The sequence below is a fragment of the Elaeis guineensis genome, chromosome 1, assembly GCF_000442705.2.
Source record: "Elaeis guineensis isolate ETL-2024a chromosome 1, EG11, whole genome shotgun sequence".
Lineage (NCBI taxonomy): Eukaryota > Viridiplantae > Streptophyta > Magnoliopsida > Arecales > Arecaceae > Elaeis > Elaeis guineensis.
In genome coordinates, this window is record NC_025993.2 from 59,905,352 (window position 1) to 59,927,566 (window position 22,215).

The following is a 22,215-nucleotide window of genomic DNA, read 5'->3' on the forward strand; positions in this document are numbered from 1 at the left end:
CAATAGATGTAGTTAGTCAAGTCCATATCTTTGATTAGACCAATATGGACTTTGATCGTAGCTCTATGGTCGAATCCAAGTCTATAAGTTGATCAAATTGAAAATGACTAACTAGTTGGTGTCTAAGAAAAGTATGGCAGCTTTGATCGGTGGTCATTAATTGGGAGCTACTCACATAGATTGAGTCTATGTCGAGTTAATGGCATATCCCTCCCATCGATCTCACTTACCTGACCAACATGGTGAATCATATTTTGATTAGATCACTTAATAATTGGAGTTGACCCATGCTAACTAAAAAATCAGTGTGACTGATTTAGGTGCCCCTAGTTCGACTTGTCTTGAGTCTTCTTCATGACTTGATGAAGTCAGTGGGAGGATTTATGACTGGTTGGCTGGATCAGCTTTTATCTAATCTTCTTTAATCTGACTTGATGAAGTCAGTGAGAGGATTAAGATTAACTAGTCAAGTCTTTTCTTATCTCTCAATTCCACTAATTAAATCTTCTAAAATTATTAGGTCCCTAAAAATAAAATAGTTACAATGATAACTAGATCATAGCCTCCCATTAAGTTGGGTGATAATGAGTCCAACGATTTAGATGATCATTAGAGGTGCCACATGCTTGGTGCTCATCTGGCTGTCAGAATTATCATTCATAATATATTATTTTAGTTGTATCTTTCTGATGATGGTAAGATTGGTCGAGCCACACTCAGATCTGATCACTCGTTTGTTAGACATACTAAATTCTGGCATGTTAATGGTTGGACCTAATCAGAACTTTCAGTGAAGGTGTCACACACCTGCTGAAGAGGTGTTTTGGGCAAAATTGAATACTAAAAATTATTTGATAAAATAATTGGTTAAAAACCTACCCATGGGTACACAAAGGTTGGTCGAGCCACACTCGGGCCCACGTACAGTCCATGTGGATTCTAGTACCCACTAAGAAATTAGTGTAATTGTTCGAATTGAAGGTAGAGGCTATCAATTCGAATAAAATAATGAGAGAATTTTTAGACTAAAATTCATATCTTTAGGCTTAATTAATTCATATACTAATTAGGTTTTGATTTTTTTTTGCAATTATGGCCACCACCTTGTCGCTTCGATCACTATTAGATAGTGATAAATTGATGGGACTAAATTTTGATAGTTGGTATCGAAAGCTTAAAATTATCTGGGAGCACGAATGGATCTTGTATGTGTTAACTGTTCCGACACTCGAGGAGCCAGCTCCAAACACACGTAGCTCGATCAGAGGTACTTATCAGAAGTGGTTCAAAGATCGGACTATGGTTCATTGTATTATATTGGCGATAATGAATGATGAGTTTAGCCATCGTTTCGAGAATGCTCAGCCATAAGATATGTTGCAAATGTTAAACGAGTCTTTTGGCACACCCGACGATGTTGAGAGGCACAAGACTAGTTGTGCCATCTTTAATGCTCAAATGAAGAAAGGAGCATCAGTCACTGATCATGTATTGTATATGATCGAAATGATTGAGTACTTTAGTAAGCTCGACTTTCTCCTGCATGAGTAGTTGGAGAAAGATGCTATTCTGAACTCTCTGCCCAAGTCCTACCTCCCTTTTCTTACTCATTTTTGAATGACAAAGCCTGCAATTAACTATCATGATTTGCTGGGGTTGCTGTAAAACTTTGAGAAGGATAACCAGCTCCAAAAGGAGTCAGTGAATGTTATGGGAGGGTCTTCTTCTAGACGTCGACCCTTTAAGAAAGAAAAGAAGAACAAGAAAAATAAGAAAAGGGTGCAAAATGCTGGGGCACCAAGCTAAGTCAGACCAAAAAATCTAAGTCAGACCAAAGTCAGGCGGAATGCTTCTACTGTAAGAAGCAAAGGCACTGGAAAAGAAATTATCCTCAATATATTGCCTCCCTGGATCTGAACAGGTCGACAAAGAAGCAAGTTGTTGCTGGATAAGGTAATTATATGATAATACCTTGTAATTTCTTAATTTATGATTCTACTATCTGGATATTAGATGCCGAAAGTCTTTTTAATATTTGCAATTTGTTGCAGAGTCTGCAGATCAGTAGGAGATTTGAAGTAGGTGAAAGGTTTCTTAATATTGGAGATAAAAGATCAGTTCCAGTTCTAGCATTAGGGACTATTAAGCTTGTATTCAAGTCTAATATAATTATTCTAAGTGAATATCATTTTTTTTCTTCTTTTTTATTGAATATTATTTTTGTAGATCTTTTGGCCATGTACGATTATGAAATTTTAATAAAAAAAAAAATTTTAATATCATTATGAATGATGTTAATATGTTGAATGGATAGCTGAACAATGGTATTTACATATTGTCACAACCTGTTAGTGTAATGTACATGTCCAACAAATGCCTTAGAATTAGTGATGTCTCCGATATCTACTTTTGGTATTGTAGGTTAGGTCATGTTAATAAGAATAGAATAAATAGGTTGGCATAAAAGAAAATCCTCAAAGTTAGTGATTATGAATCACTTCCAACCTATGAGTCCTATCTTCTTGAAAAAATGATCAAATCACCTTTTACTAAAAAAGGTGAGCAAGCCAGTGAAGTTCTAGGTCTGATACATACTGATGCATATGGACCAATGAACACTAGTGCCAGAGGTAGATATTATTATTTCATTACGTTTACAGATGATCTATCGAGGTATGGGCATATCTACTTAATGTCATATAAGTTAGAATTATTTGAAATATTCAAATGATTATGTAATGAAGTAGAAAAATAAACTAGAAAGAGTATTAAAACTCTTCAATCTGATCGAGGAGAAGAATACCTCTTCAGTGAGTTTCTGACATACTTAGAAGAGAATGAAATTCTCTCACAATGGACCCCTCCTGGAACACCACAGCATAATGGTGTATGGGAAAGGAGGAATCGAACCCTGTTAGACATGGTTCGATCCATGATGGGCTTTGCAAGTCTATCAATTTTTTTTTGGAGATACGCACTCGAGTCAGTTTGTTATATTTTAAATAAAGTTTTGAGTAAATCTATAAGTAAAATACCACATGAGATGTGGATAGGACGTAAGCCAGTACTCTCTCACCTTAGGGTTTGGGGATGTCTGGCTTATGTCAAACGTTTGAAAACTGACAAGCTTGGACCTAGGTCTGACAAATGTCTATTTGTAGGGTACCCAAAAAAGATCAAGAGATATTACTTCTACTTTGCTAATGAACAGAAGGTGTTCATCAGTAATAAGGCAGTCTTCTTAGAAAAGAAGTTTCTTGGTGAAGGAACTAATGCCTCAAAGATTGAACTTGATGAAGTTTGATTGGTAGAAGGACCGACACAATCTAGCAAACCCATAGAGTCGGACTTGATTAGATCAAATCCGAAACCTATTGTAGAAATATCTTTAAGGAGATCCGATAGAGTACCACATCAACCAGATAGATACTATGATTTTTTATCTGAGATGGAGATCCAGTTAAACTCGATGAGAACAATAAGGATCCGATCACCTATATGGATGCGATGCAGAGGTCTGACTCCGACAAGTGACTGGAAGCCATGAAATTTGAAATGGAGTCCATAAAAATCAACAATGTATGGACATTGGTTGACCTACTTGAAGGGATAAAATCCATCTGGTGTAAGTGTTGGAAAATATGTCTCAAAAGTCAATCGTCAACCTGTTGACGGTTGAGCAACCTTATATTATAATTGATTTTAAAATATATTTTTGATATTTTCATTATAAGTTTTCATCTTCTAATGAACTCCGTTGTTGTGATGAAGTCCTTAGGACTATTTAGGTTCGATAAAGAGAGGATTTATCGATTAGTCCTTAAAACTGTTCACGATCAAATGATGGGCTGTTAATAAGGATGACAGCTTCTATCGAGCATAGATTGCTGTAGGTCATATGTTAAAAAATATGTCCTAAAGTCAATCATCTAAGTGGTAGATGATTGGAATTAGTATATGAATTATCTAATAATAATAGTTATTTAGTAGGTTCATCATAAAAGTTCTATCTTTCTTAAATGAACTCCTAAATTATGATGAAATCTTTAGAACCACAATCAATCGATAAAGGAGGATTTATCAGATGGTTATTAAATTATTCACGATCAAATGATAAGTTATTAACAAGGTTGATAACTTATCAAGTGTAGGTCGTTGTATGCCATATGCATTGGTTGTCCTCGTAACCAAGTGGTATGGAGATATTGGTATGGCATCCAGATGAGATATAGGAGTACATCTGTACTGAACGTGATCAATATAATACTCTACTGTCAAGAGTAGCTAGCTAAGGCCAATGGGTATAAGTGTCCCTCCGACCTGAGATCACCACGGTGACTTGCAAGCAACTCACTGTACTTTGGTACCGGACTGTCTGTATTTTTAATATAAGTTTGAAAGATTTTTGGGTATAGTCAAGTATTTGTAAAGTCAGTGTGTGAGTCAAGATGGGATTGACCACTCTTGATTAACTTCAGGAAGAGAATGTCTCGCTGTGTTTCAATTTAGCAAAACCTAGGCCTAGGTAATCCTCATGAGGAGTCACGGGATTTGTAAAATTTTGAGACATAATAGAGATGACTTGTATAAGTGTTGACAGTATACTTAAAGTCATCTTGAGCATTATTGGTCAAAGGGATGAATTATACGGTAACCATGGGTCAGGGTTCTTAGAATGTTGCTTTGCATACATTCGACCTATCTAGACGTCGAGAACCATTGCTAGATGGTTACTTTGATTGGTACAAAAATTGGTTTCTATGCTACCGACTTAGGTTTGGATCTATACAGTCACACACATAAGAGGTTGTAACCTAATCAGATGGTTAATCGATGATTGAGAATCGTTCTAAAGTTAAACAATCAATGTGATTGATGTTTGACCTAATGCAAGTGTTGCTGGAGGATCAATTAGCAATTGGATTGCTAATTGGCTCAATCTGATTGAGCAATTGGGCTGAGATTAAGTCTAATTGAATTTGATTCAATTAGAATTAGTTTGGACTTAATTGGATTTAGTCTAATTGGTTTATTGGATAAGTCAGTTGCAAGGGAGAACAAGTCCCTGTTCGACTAGGACTTGTATGCACCTAATTCTTAATTAAGTTAGAATTTAAATTAGAATTAAATATGGTTTGATCTGATTTAATTGGGCTCGTAGTTGGACTAGGATCACCCTTAATTAGGTTACAATTAATCTAGATTGGATTCAAAGAGTTTGACCTAGTCTACATGAGAATCCTAATTAGACTAGGATTTCATCTTCTCCCTTGCACCCCCTAAGAAAGCCCACGCCACATATTTATTTTCAGATTTTTCTTTTTATGATATTCACATCTAAGGAATGTTATCTCACACCACTTATTCTAAAGATTTGAATCAGATTTGATTTGGTTCATTATGGAAAGTGGTTTGGATTTATTTCCTTTGAAAAAGTCTCTCTTGACAAAAGCTCCTCTCCCCTCTCTTGTGCCAACTTTCTCCATGCCTACCTTTTTTTTTTATCACCTCTTTTATACGTGGTTTCCTAATCTCTATGCAGATAATAAGGGAAGGGGCATCCAAGAGTTGGATGCCCCATGGTTTCCTTGTTTGACTAGGTCATTTGACCTAGTCTACCTTATCTAGTGGTGCCTCCTATATGATAGTAGGTGGGAGTCAGAAATCTATGATTTTTTCATAGAAAAGATAGAGAAGAAAGAGGATGGCATGGGTGTTTTGAGGTGCCAGTTTTCTTGGAGGAGAGTCTTTTCTTGTAGAGACAAAAGGTAAGAGAGAAGATTGTCTTCTCTTATTATTTTTCGTTCAGTTTATTATCTCTTTATTTTTGTGATTTTTATGTGATAAAAATCTGAGAGAGAAAGAGGGATGGCATGGTGGATCTATGCTCCAATGAGTTGGGGCATGGTGATCTAATTTTGGATATGATCTGATCATGTCTTGATGAGAGAAGAAGAAGAAAAGAAGGTCATCTCTTAAGGTTTCTTTTAGAACCCTTCTTCTCCATCAATCATGAGATTTTTTTATAAGAAAAATTAGATAACATAAGGTCTGAAAGTTTGGGAAACATCTAGAGGAGAAGGTCTCCTCATGTCCTAGCATAGAGATGTTCTCAGGACATCAATTATTGATGTCCTGAAAGAGAAGATCTATCTTCTCTTAGGACCTTTTCTATCATATATTATTTTTGATTTTAGGGAGGTCCAAGGGTTTGACTTCTCTCTCATTCCTCCTTAAATTCTTCATCTCTTGGAATGTCCAAGAGATCTGAAGAATATTTTTAGATTAACCATCCGGAGGATCCACAAGAAGCTAGCACTTTGAGTGGATCTTCGTTCGACCAACCTCCAATTTTGTTGCAGCCTCGTGTGGATCTCCTGTAGAGGCCGAACGCATGTACGGCTCCAAAGGTAATAAAAAAAATCAACCATGAAGTTCTCGACCCACGTGAAGGTAAGAGATCTGATCTCTTCTCTTACCTAGATGTGATCTAGGTTTTAGATCTAAAACTGTTTTAAATCTAGGGTATTGATTTGATCGATACCAAAGCTTTTATTTTCTGACTTATAAATGTAATATGACATATTATAGGTCCTAGTTGTAGGGTTTAGTAATCTGATTACATGCATTTATAGATTAAATTATTTAATTTATATATTTCACTGCGTTACATTTCAAAAATATTTTGAAATTCATGCATGAAACCCTGAACTTTTTCCAACAGTGGTATCAGAGCTTTTAGGTTCTTATATAACATGTTCATGATTGCATGAAAAATAAAATAATGATCGCACGGACTGTAGGTTGTCCTGCTGTAAGATTTATCCCTTACAGTGCAAAGGTTGTCCTGGTACGTTGCGATCTAAAAAATAAAAAAAAAATGGGCTTAATCATTCGTTGGTTAGATGCACCAAATATGGTCAGGTTAATGGTTGGACCTAATCGGATCCTTACAGTGGAGGCCAAAGCCTACTGATTAGGTTTCTGGGGCAAAATTAAATTATTAGAAGTTATTTGGAGAAATAATTGGTTAATGAACCTACCCATAGATGCAGATGGGTTGGCTGACCAAAGTCGGGCTTGTGTGTAGTCTATATGGATTCTAGTACCTACTAGAAAATTAAAGTAATTTTTCAAATTGGAAGTAGAGGCTACCAATTTGAATAAAATAGTGGGAGAACCTTGAGACTAAAATCCAAATCTCTAGGCTTAAAATAATTCATATATATTAGGTCATTGTTCTCTTTTTTCAAAATAAGGCTAAACCTTAATTGCTCCAATCGCTGTTAGACAGTAATGACTTATGGGACCAGTAGGGTTTCAGGGTGGGCATGCACAGTGGAAACATAATGGATTTCAAAATTTTAATAAAAAAATCTTAAATATTAAACCCTTAAACCATCATCTCTTTGATGATTAACAATCATATATAACATAAATTTAAGATTAAATTTAAGTTATAGAAAAATACCTGCAGTGCTTAATCCAAATTTCTGCAGAACCTCCACCAGATGCTCAAGTGTTCGCTCTCCAACGGTGATTCACATAGGGCTATGATTAGGATACCAACTCTTTGAGATGATTTTTCCTCCAAAATTCTCACTCTGAGAATTTTCTTGAACACCAGGACCTCAAGATCCTCTTCCTCTTCTCCTAGTCTTCCTATCCCTACCTTTCTTCTCTCCTTGTCTTCCTTAATTCTCTTCCTAGACTCTTGTCCTAAAATCAGACTTGTCCTTTCTATTTTTGGACTTATCCTAACAAGAGAAGGAAGAGACTAATTGGATAATAGAGAGAGAATGTTAGAAAGAAAGGAGGAATTGAAAATCTGAATGAATCCAATCCCCTGGCGCACCCCCCTTTAAATACTTAGCGATGGGTTGCCTTTGGGAATTTTTCGTGCCCCTTCCACGCACCATCTCGCATCCATCAGAAAATCTCATGCCTCCTGATAAATTCTCATACCCATCTAAAAGTTTTTGACACATGGCAATCATCGAAAAAAAAAAATCCAAGAGACGCTTCATGTAGAAGGACTCTTTGGAATATTTTTCTCGATGATTTTTTGATGAGTCGTGCAGCTTCTCATGGTATAATTTTTTTTCACTATCCATCAACTTAATTTTGTCTATCCAATGGCTAAAAATCAAGGCACTAACATGAGAATGTCATGGAAAAAAAATTCTGATTAATAAGTGGCGTGACAAATGGGTTAGAGTCCTTCACAAGTTGGACTCTTAGTCAGGCGCATGGATCAGGCTGACAGGATTTCCAAATTTAATGAATTTCCACGATTAAACCAGAAAGAATTTTAACTTTAAAAAAATTTTTCATGCTCAAAATAAAGTTAGAAATCATCTAAAAATTTATTTCATCATGGAATATAGGACAAGCTCGAGGATGAGGCATCCCATCTCATGGGATGCGAAAGCTGTTTCTGCATACAAAAACTGTACCCATGCACAAGAAAATTTTTTGACTCATGGAGACTTGGTTTTCTGGCTCTAAATTTTTGGTACATGCAGCCAAGGGCTGAATCAACTCAAACCCAAAATTAATTTAAATTAATTTAGCTTTAATTAGCCCAATCTGGAATCAATTTCAAACCCAATTCAAAATAATGAGCTAGTTTTTTGCAACATGTGCTAGCATGTCAATTTTTTAAATATGATCTAATCCAATTAGACCCCTGATCAATACTCTTTGTGTGTGGCCCATTGGGTTCCACATTTAGCCAGCAATAGGTCTGAGTTCAAGTCGATTTAATTTGATTAGAATTTAATCTAACAGATCTAGATCCAATCGAGCTAACCCGATTTCAGCAATTAGAACTCTTTCTAATTGGTGATTGAATTAAACTCTTTAATTTGATCAACCCATAAGATAAGATTGACGTCTAGCAACGTATCATATCTACCTAAAAGATATAAAATTTTTGATAAAAATATCAAAAATATCCTTCAGTGGAAAGTTACTGTGCAATTTGATCCTGCGATCTCTCTGCACCCCAAATATGACTCTGGATATGGATTGATATCAAATTCAATATCGAACTCATATTTTTCTCAATCTTATATGATGATTCAATTAATAAAATATTAAAAACTTTTTCTAATTTTTATTCTGCTTTGATCAAAGGCTTTCTGAATCATCAATCGATCAGAACAAGTAGGATGCGATTTTCTCTTACCAGGAGTGATCGATTCCATGTTGACCTACTCATAACCTTTGTACATATTCTACCATATCTAGAACACCCTGTACATGACTAAGTCATGAATGAGTATGAATAAAAAAATATGGATTCATGTATACAAGGTTCTATGGTAGTCTCAGGTCAAAGGATTACATGCACAACTCCCACTATAAGAAAACAACTCTTGATAGGTAAGTAAATTTCATAAGATGTTTCTTAAGTCGGATCAATTTAGTGAACTCATTCTCTAATGAGCACTCACTTTCTTGTATTAGTATCTCACACAAGTGACATATGAGATCTGCCACCCTCTCCATCGAGCATACATAGAAAGTGCTAATCTATCCGAAACATTGATCCCTTACTCAATGCTCCTATGACTAGGAATATTCTAAATTAGGATTTTTAGGATTTTAGGTCTCATAGGTATGATCTCATCATAACCCTAAACTCATTTTTCTAATTTATGGAGTTCATCATAATCATTACTAAAGTAAGATGCATATGATGAGAAATGCCTTTTATTATTTAAAGAATCAATACATAAGTCTGAAAGATTACAAGGAAAATCCATCAAAATACAAATTTCGATTGGCTTGTAGGGCATATTCCTTTCAGGACCCAACTTTGATAATTAGTATCGAAAGTTGAATTTGGTTCAGCAGTATGAATGGGTTCGTATTGGAGCTTCTTAGTCTAGTCAAAATAATTAGTCCAAAATTGACCCAAATCAGGCATGTTGCTTCTACTGTTAGAAGCAGGGTCATAGGAGGAAGAATTGTCTTGCTTCCCTTGACCATAATAGGGTGAACAAGAGAAAGGAACAAGAGTTGCTCATCAAGGATGTTGTATGATAACACCTTAAAGTTTCTCTATATAATTCTACTACCTAGGTATTAGATACCGATGGTCTTATGCAATTTATTGCTAGGACTACAAGTAAGTGAAATGTTTTAAAATGGTGAGAGATTCTTGAATATAAGGGATGGAAGTCTTATTCCAATCTTAACTTTTGAAATTGTAGAGCTTATTTTCAAATATTATCATTTGGAGTAATTGTTACTATTGTCCATTATTTATGATGAATGTAATCTTTGTTGGCCTTTTGGCCAAAGATGATCATCATTCATTAATAAAGGAAGATTATTGTGATATTATTATGAATAATATTACAATAATACATGGACAATAAGGAAATGATATTTAACATTTACACAGTCTGTTAAGTATAATGTACACACCCAAGTTAGATAATATCATGGATGTCTATCTTTGGCATTATAGGCTTAGTCACCTTTACAAGAACAGGATAAACAGATTATCTTGAGAGGAAAATGTTGACATCAATGATTGTGAATCATTAATAGCCTGTGAGTCTTGTCTTCTTGAAAAGATGATAAAATTACCTTTTAATGGAAAAGGTGAAGGAGCAGATAAAGTTCTAAGTCTAATACATAGTGATGTATGTGGACCTGTGAACTTAAGTACCAAAGAAAGATATTAATATTTCATTACAGACGACCTATCTGAGTATGGGTGCGTCTGGCCTGAATCATTTGAAATATTCAAATGATTCAATAATAAAATATAGAAACAAACTGGATAAGGTATTAGAACTCTTCGATCAGATCGAGGAGGTGAATACTTATCCAATGAGTTTGTGACATATCTAGGAGAGAATTAGATTCTCTCTCAGTGGATTCCTTTTTGGAACACAGTGTATCTGAAAGGAGAAGTTGAACTTTGTTAGACATGGTTCAATCCACGATAGGGTTCACTTCTCTGCCTGTTTCAGGATTATGCTCTTGTGTGACTACCTATTTTACTTTGAAAATATACTGAGTAAGTCTGTTGTGCAGATTCCATATGAGATATGAATTGGGCATAGACCTAAACTCTCTCACCTTTGGGTTTGGAGTTGATCGGCCTGTGTCAAAGGTTTGTATACAGATAAACTTGGTTCTTGGTCCAATAGGTGTTTAAGGGTTACTAATTCTAACATGCTGAAGAACATAAGATGCTCATCAGCAGTAGGGCATTCCTTTTGGAAAGAAGTTCCTTAGAGAAGGAACTAATGCCTATCAAGTTGAATTTGGAAGTTTGACTGGTAGAAAATAAATCGACATAATCTAGTAAACCTACAGAATCAGATTTGATTAGATCAAACTTGGAGCCCATTAAAGTAACACCTTTAAGGAGATCTGATAGAGTACCATATTAGTCGGACAGATACTTTAGTGTCTAAGTTTGGGACGGCGATCCTGTTGAGCTCGATGAGATTAACAAGGATCCGATCACTTATAGGGATGCAATGCAGTGGTCTAACTCTGAGAAGTGACTTGGAGCCATTAAATCCAAATTAAAATCTATGAAAATCAATAGTGTATAGACGCTAGATGATTCATCTGAAGGGATAAAATCCATTAGGTGTGAATGAATTTTTCAAAAGGATTAGAGTAGCGTAGATGGGTAGATGGAGACCTATAAAGCCCGTTTTGCTATTATCTTAGAGTTAGAACATACATTTTGAACATATATCTTTGTTTTGAACAAAGAGGAACCCTATAAGTGGGCAAAATATTCTGTAGTGTTATTCCTTGTGTTGTCTGTGGATGAAATTCTCTTAATCGAGAATGGCATTCCAGCATTGCAAGGAATAAAGATTTGGATGTTATCTAATTTCTCTATGTTCAAGACCAAATATGGTATACTCACTAATGGTAGTGAGCAAATACCAATCTGATCTAAGTAAGAACCACTGAAAGATTGTATAGACAATCCTTAAGTATTTGGGAAATACTAAGGTCCAGTGACTCAAATATGAAAATACTGACTTTAAACATGTGGATGTTTCGATTTCAGTCAGATCAAGATGATAACAAAAAAGTGTCAGATCATATCCTAATTGTAGGAGCAATCTGCTGGAAAGGTTCCAAGCAGGATACTTTAGCCTACTCAGTTAGTGATGTAGAGTACATCGTAGCATATGATGCTGCCATGTAAGCTGTGTAGTTGCTGAGCTTCATTAGCAGGTTGGGAGTGGCATCCTCCACCGATGGTCCAGTCCTATCGTAGCATTGAAGCCATAGCTCTGGCTAAAGAACTGAAGGATCAGCATACTTTGTATTGCTTTCACCTTTGATTTTAGATCAAGGTGACATCGATCTTTGGAAGATCGATGAAAAAGGAGAACTTGACCGACCCATTTGCTAAGGCCTCAGAACTAAGAAGTTCTACGAACTCAAGTGAAAGATAGGATATTTGATATCATTCTGATTGGCTTTAGTACAAGTGGGAGTTATTGGAAAATATGTCCTAAAGCCAATCATCTAAGTGGTAGATGATTAGAATTAGTATATGAATTATCTAATAATAATAGTTATTTGGTAGGTTCATCATAAAAATTTTATCTTCCTTAAATGAACTCCTAAATTATGATGAAATCTTTAGAACCACAATCAATCGATAAAGGAGGATTTATCGGATGGTTCTTAAATTATTCACGACCAAATGATAAGTTATTAACAAGGATGATAACTTATCAAGTGTAGGTCGCTGTATGCCATATGCGTTGGTTGTCCTTGTAACCAAGTGGTGTAGAGATACTAGTATGGCATCCAAGTGAGATGTAGGAGTACATCTGTACTGAACGTGACCAATGTAATACTCTACTATCAAGAGTAGCTAGCTAAGGCCAATGGGTATAAGTGTCTCTCTGACCTGAGATCACCACGATGACTTGCAAGCAACTCACTGTACTTTGATGCCGGACTGCCTGTATTTTTAATATAGGTTCGAAAGATTTTTGGATATAGTCAAGTACTTATGAAGTCGGTGTGTGAGTCAAGATGGGATTGACCACTCCTGATTAATTTCAATAAGAGAATATCTCGCTGTGTTTCAATTTAGCAAAACTTAGGCCTAGATAATCCTCGTGAGGAGTCACGAGATTTGCAAAATTTTGAGACACAATAGAGATGACTTGTATGAGTGTTGACAGCATACTCGAAGTCATCTTGAGTATTATTTGTCAAAGGGATGAATTATACGGTAACCATGGGTCAGAGTTCTTAGAATGTTGTTTTGCATACATTCGACCTATCTGGACGTCGGGAACCATTGCTAGATGGTTACTTCGACTGGTATAGAAATTGGTTTCTATGCTATCGACTTAGGTTTGAACCTATAGGGTCACATACATAAGAGGTTGTAACCTAATCGGATGGTTAATCGATGATTGAGAATCGTTCCAAGGTTAAACGATCAATGTGATTGATGTTTGACCTAATATAAGTGTTGTAGGAGGATCAATTAGCAATTGGATTGCTAATTAGCTCAATCTGATTGAGCAATTGTGCTGAGATCAAGTCTAATTGAATTTGATTCAATTAGAATTGGTTTGGACTTAATTGAATTAAGTCTAATTGGTTTATTGGATAAGCCAGTTGCAAGAGAGAACAAGTCTCTGTTCGACTAAGACTTGTATGCACCTAATTCTTAATTAAGTTAGAATTTAAATCAGAATTAAATATACTTTAATCTAATTTAATTGGGCTCTTAGTTGGATTAGGATCATCCTTAATTAGGTTGCAATTAATCTGAATTGGGTTCAAAGAGTTTGACCTAGTCTACATGAGAATCCTAGTTAGACTAGGATTCCATCTTCTCCCTTGCACCACCTAAGAAAGCCCACGCCCACATATTTATTTTTAGATATTTTTTTTCTGTGATATGCACATCTAAGGAATATTATCTCACATCACTTATTTTAGAGATTTGAGTCAGATTTGATTTGGTTCATTATGGAAAGTGGTTTGGGTTTATTTCCTTTGAAAAAGTCTCTCTTGACAAAAACTCCTCTCCCCTCTCTTGTGCCAACTTTCTCCATGCCTACCCTTTCTTTTTGTCACCTCTTTTGTGTGTGGTTTCCTGATCTCCATGCAGATAATAAGGTGAGGGGCATCCAAGAGTTGGACGCCCCATAGTTTACTTGTTTGACTAGGTCATTTGACCTAGTCTACCTTATCTAGTGGTGCCTCCTATATGATAGTAGGTGGGTGTTTTGAGGTGCCAGTTTTCTTGGAGGAGAGTCTTCTATCAAGACATCAAAAGTTGATATCTTGCAGAGACAAAAGGTAAGAGAGAAGATTGTCTTCTCTTATTATTATTTTTTTTAGTTTATTATCTCTTTATTTTTGTGATTTTTATGTGATAAAAATCTGAGAGAGAAAGAGGGATGGCATGGTGGATCTATGCTCCAATGAGTTGGGGCATAGTAATCTGATTTTGGACATGATCTGATCATATCCTGATGAGAGAAGAAGAAGAAAAGAAGGTCATCTCTTAAGGTTTCTTTTAGAACCCTTCTTCTCCATCAATCATGAGATTTTTTTATGAGAAAAATCAGATAACATAAGATCTAAAACTTTGGAAAACATCTAGAGGAGAAGGTCTCCTTATGTCCTAGCATACAGATGTTCTCAGGACATTAATCGTTGATATCCTGAAAGAGAAGATCTGTCTTCTCTTAGGACCTTTTCTATCATATATTATTTTTGATTTTAGGAAGGTCCAAGGGTTTGACTTCTCCCTCATTTCTCCTCATATTCTTCATTTCTTGGAATGTCCAAGAGATCCAAAAAATATTTTTAGATTAACCATCAGGAGGGATCCGCAAGAAGCTAGCACTTCGAGTGGATCTTCATTCGATGAACCTCTGATTTTGTTGCAGCCTCGTGTGGATCTCCTGTAGAGGTTAGACGTGTGTGCGGCTCCAAAAGCAACAAAGAAAATCAACTGTAGAGTTCTCAACTTATGCGAAGGTAAGAGATCTGATCTCTTGTCTTACCTAGATGTGATCTAGATTTTAGATCTAAAACTGTTTTAGATCTAGGATATTGATTTGATCAATACCAAAGCTTTTATTTTTTAACTTATAAATGCAATATGACATGTTATAGGTCCTAGTTGTAGGGTTTAGTAATCTGATTACATGCATTTGTAGATTTAATTGTTTAATTTACATATTCTGCTGCGTTACATTTCAAAAATATTTTGAAATTCATGCATGAAACCCTTAACTTTTTCCAACACTATATGGGTTGGTTGTCCTCTTAACCAAGGAGTGTGGAGATACTGGTATGACATACAGATGAGATATAAGGGTACATCATCATTGAACGTGACCAACTTTAGAGCATTTTGTTGTCGAGAATATCTCTAATGGGATATAGGTATAAGTGTCCCTTAAACCTGAGATCACCTCAGTGACTTGCAATCAACTCACTGTGCTTTGGTACTGGACTAACTGAATTTTTAATTCAGTGATGGAAGGTTTCTGGGCACAGTCAAGTACTTGTGAAGTCAGAGTGTGATCAAGATGGGATTGACCACTCCAAGAGTTGGAGAAAAATGAGTCGCTGTATTTTAATTTAGCAAAATCTTGGCCAGGATAATCTATCAGATGGATTTGATATTTTGAAATATAATATGGACAACCTGATCAGAGTTGACAGTTGAACTCTGAGGTATCCTATAAGCATTTTGGTCAAGGGGATGAGTTATATGGAAACTATATCCGCATGGGTTCTAAGGATGTTGTTCTACACATTCAACCTATCCGATCGTCGGGTATCATTGCTAGATGGTCACTTTGATTGGTATAGAAATTTATTCCTGTACTACTGACTTAGATTCGAACCTATGAAATCATACATATTAGGGTTCACGATCCGATCGGATGGTTGATCAATGATTAAGAATTGTTCTAGGGTTAAACGATCAATACGATTGACATTTAACCTAGTGCAAGTGTTGCAGGAGGATCGATTAGCAATTTGATTGCTAATTGGCTTAATTTTATTAAGCCAATAGGTTGAGATTAAGTATAATTGAATATAATTTAATTAAATTTAGTTTGAGCTTGATTGGATCAAGTCCAATTGGTTTATTGGTAAAGCCAAGTGCAAAGAAAAACTAGTCCTAGTTCAAATAGGATTTGGATCAACCTAATTTGTAATTTGATTAAAAAATTAAATCAGATTTAAATCTAATTTAATCTGATTAAATTAAGCTCTTAATTAGGTTAAGATCTATTTTAATTAGGTTGATTTGATTTTGGTTTGATTTGGTTTGAGAAACTAAATTTGAACAAGTCATAGATTGAATCCTAGTAAGACTAGGATTCCACCTTGCGCCACCTTAGCCCCCCACACCCACTCTCTCTTATCCCATGCCCACTCTCTCTTATTTTGTGTGACAAAATCCTCTCTCCCAGATCTTCACGCACACCCAAAACTTTCCTCTCTTTCTCTCTTACATGAAATGTGGTTGTGGATCAAGTCAAAGTAGGAATTAGTTTGGATTTCAAATTCTATGAGATAGAGTTTTAGGAAACCAAAACTCTTTCCTTATGGCACTGATTTTATCTAATTTTTTTTGAGATTTTTATGACTTTTATGGCACATAATATGCACCCTTTGCTAGTGGTCCATGGCAGAAAAAGGAGGGGACGCCCAAGAGTTGGGCACCCCTTGTCTTGCCTTGTTTGGATAATCCTTGACTAGGTATTTGACCTAGACAAGGACTCTTCATATCTCTCTATTTAAAATCAAGGAGAAAGAGTCTTGGGGCGTGGAGATCTAATAGACACAAAATTAGGTGTCTGGGTTAGAGCAAAGAGAAGAAGAAGAGGGCCTTCTTCCAGAGTTGCTGGGTTCATCTTTTCCCTTTCTCCATCTGTAAGTTTTCTGAGAGTGTCTCATTTAAAACTCCTCCTACTTCTCATCTTTGAAAGAGTCCAAATCAAAAAGAAGGAGGCATCTGATCGACCATCAAAGAAGGATCAGTGTAGTACTAGCATACTGTGTTGATTTCCTAGACCAGGACTTTTGATCGTAATTCGTGGGCTCGTGTGGATGACTCCTAAAGGCTGGACGTATGTGCGGCTCGCAACATTATCCTCAAGCCCGGATCAGCAAAGTTAGAACGTCTAACTTGCAAAGTAATAGATCTGATCTATTATATTTTACATACATTAGATGTAGTATAGAAACATGTTGATATGATCAACATGTAGTTCTTGCTTTTTATATTTTAATTTTTAATTTAATGTCATATAATAATCATATAATAGGATCTTAGATCTAGGAATTTTCTAATTTTATAAGATAAATTTTGATTTATTTTAGTCTTCTGCTGTCTAATCTGAAAAAAGTTTCAAGATCTAACCTTGAAACCCTAGATCTGGTTCCTTCAGTAAATGGATCTTCAAAAAGAAGAGGGGCACAGAAGAAAAGGTGGAGATCTATAAAGTCCATCTAGTTGCCAAGAGTTACCATCAGTATTATGATTTTGACTATGATGAGATATTTTCTCCTATGACATTGCTCAAGTCTATTTGGATTATGCTTGCGATAGCAGCACATCTGAACTATGAAATCTGACAAATGGATGTGAAAACAGCCTTCCTAAATGGAGAGCTAGAAGAAGAGATATATATGATACAACCTGAAGATTTCATATTCACAGATGAGTCTAAGGTGTACAAGCTTCAAAGGTCCATCTATGGACTTAGGCAGACATCTCAGAGTTGGAACATGTATTTTGATAAAGTGATCAGAACGTATGGCTTCATTAAGAATGGAGAGAAACCCTACATATACAAATGGGTTAATAACTCTGTGGTAGTATTTTTTATTTTGTATGTCGATGACATTCTCTTAATCGAGAATGACATCCCTACATTACAGAGAATAAAAGTTTGGTTATCATCACAGTTCTCCATGAAAGATTTGGGAGAAGCATCCTTCATCCTTGGAATGAAGATCTATAGAGATAGATCTAAAAGGTTACTTGGATTATCCCATCAACATACATTGATACTGTGCTAAAAAGGTTTAGCATGGAGAATTTCAAGAAATGCTATCTTCTAATAGGCCAAAAAATTTCTCTCTCGAAGAGTGATTGTCCGACAACTCCTCAAGAGAGAGACAGCATATGAGTAGAATTCCATATGCTTCAGTAGTGGGATCTATTACGTATGTCATGACATGTACACGATCGGATGTGGCATACTCATTAAAAGTAGTGAGCAGATACCAGTTTGATCCAGGTGAGAATCACTGGAAGGTCGTAAAGACTATCTTTAAGTATTTTAGAAATACTGAGGATTAGTGGCTTATCTATGAAGAATCTGACTTAAAACTTATGAGGTTTACAGACTCTAGTTTTCAGTCAGATTATAACAACAGTAAGAGCATGTCGGGATATATTTATACTCTGAACGATGGAGCAATCTACTGAAAAAATTTCAAGCAGCACACTATGACCGACTCTACTTGTAAGGCAGAATATATCGCAGCATCCGATGCTGTGAAGTAAGCTGTGTGGTTACGAAAGTTTATCAACGAGCTTAGAGTGGCATCCTCCCTTGATGGCCCCATCTTGTTGTACTATGACAGTACTGGTGCCATTGCTCAAGCGAAGGAACCAAAGTCACATCAATGGATTAAGCCCATTCTGCACCGCTACCACTTGGTTCGAGAGATTGTGGATCGAGGTGATGTCAAGCTTCAGAAGATCGATGGAAAGGAGAACCTGACCAATCCATTTACTAAAGCCCTCGACATCAAAGAGTTCGAAGACTATAAATCAAAGATGGGTATACGATACTGTATCAATTGGCTTTAGTCCAAGTGGGAGTTGTTGGGAATTGTGTCCCAAAATCAATTGTCAGCCTGTTGACGGTTATGCTTATCATTGTAATTATATATAAATTATTAAATTAATAAATATTATTTAATTTTTTCATCACTGTGTACATCTTATTTTGAGCTCCTGTTATGTGATGAAGTCCTTAGGACTATTTGATTTGATATAGGAGGATATATCATTTAGTCCTTAAACAAGGAGTTCATGTTCAAATGATATACTATTATTAGAACGGTAGCTATATCAAGTATAGATCGTTGTGTGCCATGTACGTTGGTTGTCCTCTTAACTAAGGAGTATGGAGACACTAACATGGCATGCAAGTAAGAATAGGAGTACATCTCACTGAATGTGATCAATTGCTGAGCACTCTGCTGTTAAGAGTAGCTCATGAAGGATATGGGTATAAGTATCCCTCCGACCTGAGATCACCACAGTGACTTGCAAGCAATTCACTCTGCTTTAGTGCCAAACTACTTGAATTTTTAATTCAGTGATGAAAGATTTTTGGGCATAGTCAAGTATTTACGAAGTCAGTATATGAGTCAAGATGGAATTGACCCCTTTGAATAAGTAGGAGTTAATGTATCAGTGTGTTCAATTCAATAAAACCTTGGCCGGAGTAATCCATGTGATGGATTTTAAAAATTGAAATACAATATGGATGATCATATCTGGGTTGGTAGTTAAATTCTTGGTTATCTTGAGCATTTGGATCAAAGAGATGAATTATATGGTAACCATATGCCAATAGATTTTTGAATAATGCTTTGCAATCTTTCGACCTATCTGGACGTCGGGTATCATTGCTAGATGGTTACTTTGATTGGTATAGAAAGATTGTTCCCATACTACTGGCTTAGGTTTGAACCTATGGGGTCACACTCAAAATAAGTTTCTGACTGATCATATGGCTGATCAATGATTAAGAATCGTTTTAGGATAAAACAGTCAATTTGATTGATGATTAACCCTATGTAAAAGTTGTAATAAATCAATTCACTAATTATTGATGAATTATGAGAGAATTGATTAGTAATTAGATTACTAATTAATTTAATTTGATTGAACATTGAGGTTTGGATCGAATCTAATTGAATTAGATTCAATTTGGTTTAACCCGATTAGGTTATGAGATGACCTAATGGCTAATGGTGTTCGATTCCTGATATGATCAGGACTTGAGCTCGATTAATTTTTGATTTGATTAAGATTTGATCAAAGCTATTTGCTATCTAATTAGATTAGATTTAATAGTCTAATTGGATTTAGCCTAATTTGGTTGGGTTAAGAATCTAATTGGATGAGAAAAATAATTCGAATTCGAATCTCTTGCACCTCCTTTATCAGCACCTTCTTATTCTTTACATGAGAAATATTTTATATATTTTTTTCTCATATGTAAAAGTCTTTTCCATATCCTCATCTGAGTTCTTTTGAATTAAAAATTGATTGGTTTAAATTTGAGTTCAAATTGGTTTGATTTTGAATGAAAACCTAGAGTCCAAATTGAGTTGGACTCTCCTCTTCATGCCACCACATTTCTCCACACATAAAGTATTTTTGCATGAGATTTCTTACACCATGCTGATGTTGGTCAATCTCTCTCTGAGTTTATAAGATAAAGATAAAGTTTGGTTCAAAATTTAATTCAAATTTGATTTGAATTGGTGATAAGGATCAACCAACACTTGAATTGGAACCGAAACTACCTTATTCTTATCCATATCTTCCATGGGACACCAACCTTAAAAGGGGATCAATTTTGTGTGAGATTTGATGTAATTTTTGGCATGAGAAACTTGAGAGAGAGGATGTAAAAAGTTGAGAGTGGGTTGGGCTTCCGTGCATGAGAAATAGAAAAAGTGTTCTTCCTCTCGGGCATGAGCTGTGGGTTCTAGGGTTTCATCTCTAGGTTTTGTAAGAAGAAAAATGCAAGAGTGAGTCTTATCCAATCTTTCACATTAAAGCTTCATCTTCTGATTTAAAAGAGTCTGGAAGATCTGAAAAAAAGAGCTTAGATCAGCCATCCAGAGCCTTTGATGTGAGCTAGTACTCCCGCAAAGGAAGATCCGATCAGAGTTTTGAGTGGACGATCTGTATAGGCCAGATGATTTATGTGGCTACTCAGCATTAGTGAGAGCTTTGTATTATGCTTACCAGTAGTGGAGATCATCGACCTATGAAAAGGTGCTGAGTTTTGAACTCTACCGACATAATCTAAAAGTTAGATCCGATTCAGGGCATCGATGTGATTGATGCAGTTTTCTATTTTATATCAGATTTTATATATAAATTTTTTATGTCATAGATCCTTAATGGTAGTTTAGATCTGATCTAAAATATGTTTAGAAGATTAAAATATTTAATCTTTTATTATTTCACTGTAAAATTTTAAAAATACATGCTTTGAACTATCCATTTTTCCTTCAGATCCCATGACCTATTCGAAAGCTGTCATGAGTAGTGACTTTGACAAGTAGCTCAATGCCATGCAATCTAAAATAGACTCCATGTATGCCAACCAAGTATGGACTTTGGTTGATATGTCTGAGGGTGTGACCCCAATAGGCTGCAAATGGGTCTTCAAAAAGAAGATTGGAGTAGATGGCCAGATAGAGACCTATAAGGCCAAGCTAGTGGCAAAAAGTTTCAGACAAGAATAAGGTGTTGATTATGAAGAAATCTTTTCATCAGTAGCCATACTCAAGTCTATTTGGATAATGCTTGCTATTGCGGCATACCATGACTATAAGATTTGGTAGATGGATGTCAAGACTACTTTCCTCAATGAAAATCTTGAGGAAGAAGTCTATATGACTAAGTCAGAGAGATTTATCTCAAGTGGGAGAGCAAATTAGGTATGCAAGCTGAATAGATCCATTTATGGATTAAAGCAAGCATTGAGGAGTTGAAACATCCATTTTGATGAGACAGCCAAATTGTTTGGCTTCGTCAAAAATATGGATGAACCTTATGTGTACAAGAAAAATAGTGGGAGTGCTATTGCCTTCTTGGTCTGGTATATGGATGACATACTACTCATTGGGAATGATATCCTGATATTGTAATCGATCAAAATATGGCTATCATAAAATTTTTTCATGAAAAACTTGGGTGAGACATTCTACATACTAGGTATAAAGATATATAGGGATAGATCAAAAAGGATGATAACCTAATGTTGAAGAGGTTCAACATGGAGGGAAGTAAAAGAAGTTACTTGCCTATAGGTCATGGCATATAACTCTCTAAAAAGATGTCTCCTAAGACACTTGAAGAGAGAAATAGAATGAGTTCTATTTCTT